We start from the raw sequence: 4525 nt of genomic DNA on the forward strand, positions 1-4525 counted from the left end.
TGCCCCTAGCATTTTCTGATACGTCCAGCACGTGGCTCTGTCATGCGTACACGTCGCCCACGCGTACGTGTCGCAGAACTTTTGCAAGGTCACACATACGCGTGATGCACGCGTGCACATCGCTTAACTGCATGGAAACTGTGGCAAATTGCATATCATTTTGAAGCCTCAGATGTTAGCTTTCCAACGCAACTGAAACCGCCTCATTTGGACCTTTGTAGCTCAAGTTATGGTCGATTTAGTATGAAGAGGTCAGGGTTGACAACTTAGCAATTCCTTCAGTTTCTTGTATTCCTTCCACTTTTGGATGCTTCCTTTCCATCCTCTAAGCCATTCCTGCCCTGTAAACCCTGAAATCAATTAACACACATATCAAGGCATCGAATGGTAATAAGAGAGGATTAAAATTAGCAAATTTAGGGCCAGAGAAGCATGTTTTCAATCATAGCACAAAATTAGGAAGAAAAATATAAAACATGCGAATTCAATGAATAAGTGTGAGAATAATGGATAAAATCCTCTAAATTAAGCATAAGATAAACCATAAAATAGCGACTTATCAATCTCCCCACATTTAAACATTAGCATGTCCTTATGCTAAGCTCAAGAGAAGCTATAAAGGAGTGAAGAGGAATGGTAAAACTTATGCAATGCAACCTATCTATATGAATGCAACTAAATGTAAAATGCTCTTACGTACTTGGTTAAAAGTGAGAAAATCTTTTAAGAAGAAATATGAACTGGATCTCACTAATTCAAATCATAAAATAAAGTACAAGTAAACTTGCAAAAGAAGATAGCTCATGAGTGCCGGGAACAAGGAATCGAGCATCGAACCCTCACCGGAAGTGTATACACTCTAATCACTCAAGTGTTTAAGGTTCGATTCTCTTAATTCTCTACTAACCATTCTTTCTAAGACTTGCTCTTCTTCTACCAATCAACAAAAATTTAATGCATAAATACACATATCAAGAGGTCTTTTTAGGGTTGTAACGGGGTTAGGGTCAAGGTAGGAATGTATTTGGTCAAGTGGACTAAAATCTGAATCCTTAATTAGCCTAAACTTTTCACTAACTTAGACAATCCATGTAATCATAATACAATATCTAACTACCCATTAACTATGTTTTGCCACATATTCATGCATCCCAATTAGAGTACAACTCATAAGCATTGCTAACACCATTTACTTTGGTGCATTTTGTCCCCTTTTATTATTTACTCTTTTTTAATTATATTTTTTTCTCTCTTTTTTTTCTTTTGTTTTTCTCAATGCATATGATTAAATTATTGAATGCAGAAATATATGCTCAACTATTATTTTGCACATTTTCACAAGAATATACAACACCTAATTCTCAAACCAAATGTTTCCAAACCCAACTTCCCCACACTTAAATCATGAACACTCTCACTAGTCTAAGCTAACCAAGGATTCAAATTAAAGACATTATTGTTTTACGCTTAGAGTTAATGATGTGCTAGAGTAAAGAACAAACGGGATAAGTAGGCTCAACATTAGTTTACAAAGGATAATGAAAAGGTTAAGGCTATATGGGTATGTAAACTTAGTGAAACAAGGCCTCAATCATATAAGTGCATGCATACATCAAATAATAGAAATATAGAATTAAGCAAGACAAAGATTACAATTATAGATAGAACAACACACACCAAAAACAAAGTATTGGTTGATAAAATGCAACCAATCAAATAAGCTCAAAAAATCTCACAGGTTTTGTGTGTTCGAGCTCTAAAACCATGTTCCAAATTAAATATCTTCAAGCAAGTTCAACAAAATTTTTAATTTAAATTAGTGAAATGCTAAAAAATTTTCTTGAAAAAGGATTCATAACTTCAACCAAGTAATGGTAAAATATGCACAAAATCAAGCAAACATGCAATCAAACATGAAAATGCAACAATGAACTAACAAAGAAAATAAAACATTGGTGTTGAGAAGAAAATAACTAACCCACGAAAGTCGGTATCGACCTCCCCACACTTAAAGATTGCACCGTCCTCGGTGCATGCAAAGATGTGTAAGTGGACGGGTTGCTACACTTATGCTTTTCTCCAAAGATTGTGCAGATGGACTTGTCTGTCATCCTATTGAGAAGCTTTTCCTTTCTCTTCTCGGTGGCCATCCTGAAAGAAGAGGAAAAAAAAGAAAAGTAACCCAGAAATAAAGATAAAAAAACAAATAAAGTATGGGTGGGTTAATGCCAAATAATGAGGGTCTCAATTACATGGTAGCTACAACATGCAAGTGAGAAAACAGTAGAAGCAAATGGCATATCAATAGTGCAAAAATTGCAACAAAGGGGAAGAGAGAGTGGGTCATGAAAGACAATATAAATTCATGTCAATACAAAAGAAATACAAGTATCATAAAAGATTAGCATTGACTTAAATAATATTACCCAATCAGAATAAAACAAGTCATGAAGCACCAACATAATGCAAGAAAAAATACAACAATTGAATAAGAACATTTAACGCCAATGATAAAATAGGAAATTAGAAAAGAAAATAAAAACATGAACAAAATTAAAATGCAATGAAGGAAAGTATGCAAATGCAATATGTAAAAGAGAATAAGGATGAGAAGTTAAAGAAATGAAGAAGAAGAAGAAGAAGAAAGTGAGAAAGGAGGAAGAAAGAAGGAGAAAGGATAGAAGAAAGGAGAAGAACTGAAAAACAGAACGCGATGGGCACGCGTGCATCACGCGTACGCGTGAAAACTGAAGTAGCCATGTGATGCGTAAGTGTAACAACCCTGATTTTCGAGTATGCGAGATCTTTGCCGAAGGCACAGATTTCGCCAGAAGATCAGTAAAGGGAACACCTCTTCTATATCAACAAGCATCTCAATCCTGATTGTCATTATGTCATCCTTAAGCTAGAACCTTTTCCGAGGCAAGCTCGATAACGCAGTCACGAAGAACCTAGTTTTTGAACCGTATCGGTTGGCAGTTTTGATTCTGATTTTCGTAAATAGTCTCTGTTTGACGAACCGGACTCGATTCATGAGAGGAGAGAGATAATAGTATAATATTATCATTATTTTATTATTATAAAATGCTTGAATGATATTATAAGGTTACCTGGTCTATTTTAGTTAAAAACAGAAAATCGGTTTAATCGGGTTTACGGTTTACTGGTGTAGCTTAGCACCAGCACTCTCTGATGACTTTAGCAATGCTAAGGCCTCATCATACATGTTTTATTCTCATAATAAATATGTTACTAGTGTCATTTATACTAGTAGCTCAGAAAATAATTTTTAGAGATGTTTTTACGAGTGTTCCGATACATCTAGTTTTAGTAGTTATACACCTGAAATATTTTAATATTATTTTAACCCACCTCCAAGCCAACCAATCACAACTCACCCTACACCCCCAAAACCCCCAAGGCTGGCTCATTTTCACTTTGTGGCCAAAAATAGGTAGAGAAAAAAAGAGAGAAAAGTTCTTACTTCCAAATCTTCAAAGCTTGATTTCTGCTGAACTAAAACTCAAATCAAAATTCCAATCCGACCAAAATGATCCTCTCTTCTTTCTTTACATGATCATATGACTTATCAAGGCTGGAATCAAGGTGATTTGGCTGCACCATCTCTCTTTTGATTCGGTTTCAAGGAAACATGCTTAAATATGTGTTTTCTTGATGTGATTTAGGAGGAAAAAGTGCTTAAGGACCACCTGAAAGTTTAATTGAATTAGGAGCAGCAAAACCAGGTAGGGTGTCACGAAATTAATCTTGATTATTTGTGTTTGAGTTGTGTGAATGTTGTATAAATTGGCTGTGCTAAAAATTGGTTGCATATATGATTGATTTTTGGTGAAAATTTGGTGAAATTTTAATGAAATTTGATGAAATTCAAGCTTTAAAGTTCATGTTCTTGGAGCATCTGGAAAAACGAAATCCTAGGCTTAGATTGAGGTTCAATTTGTGTTGAAATCATGTAGAAAAGATGGGGTTTTAGTGGCTGCAATTTTATTTTGAATTTTGGTAAAAATCGGTTGCTGAAAAGACTGAAAAACGGGTAAAAACAGAGAAAGAATATGAAGAATTTACGAAGAACACGAAGAACACTTTGATTGTGATGAAAAACATTAAAGAACACCTTTTAGATCTTAGAAAGGGCAAGGAAGTAAATATTTTGGTGTTTGAGGGGTTATTTGGTAATTTCTGAAAGTTAGGGTGGTTAAAGTAGAAATATTGAAAGTTACGGGTGGTAAAAAGTGAATTTTTAAAGTTAAAAGTAAAAGTAAAGTTAATTTTCGAAAATATATTAATAAAATAATAAATAATAATAAAATATTAATAATAATATTTAATTAAAAATAATATTTTAATAAAAATAATAAAATAATGCAGAAAAGGCAGTTTTCTGTAAAAGCTTTAGAAAGACAACTTTAAGCGCAGAATCTCATAATTACCTTCATAAAACACTTAGGGAGTGGTAAGAACATATTTGTGAGGCAAAGATAAAGGAAAGATAAAAAGTTAAAGA

This window comes from Arachis ipaensis, chromosome B7 (genome assembly GCF_059453495.1).
Source record: "Arachis ipaensis isolate K30076 ecotype BB chromosome B7, ASM5945349v1, whole genome shotgun sequence".
NCBI lineage: Eukaryota > Viridiplantae > Streptophyta > Magnoliopsida > Fabales > Fabaceae > Arachis > Arachis ipaensis.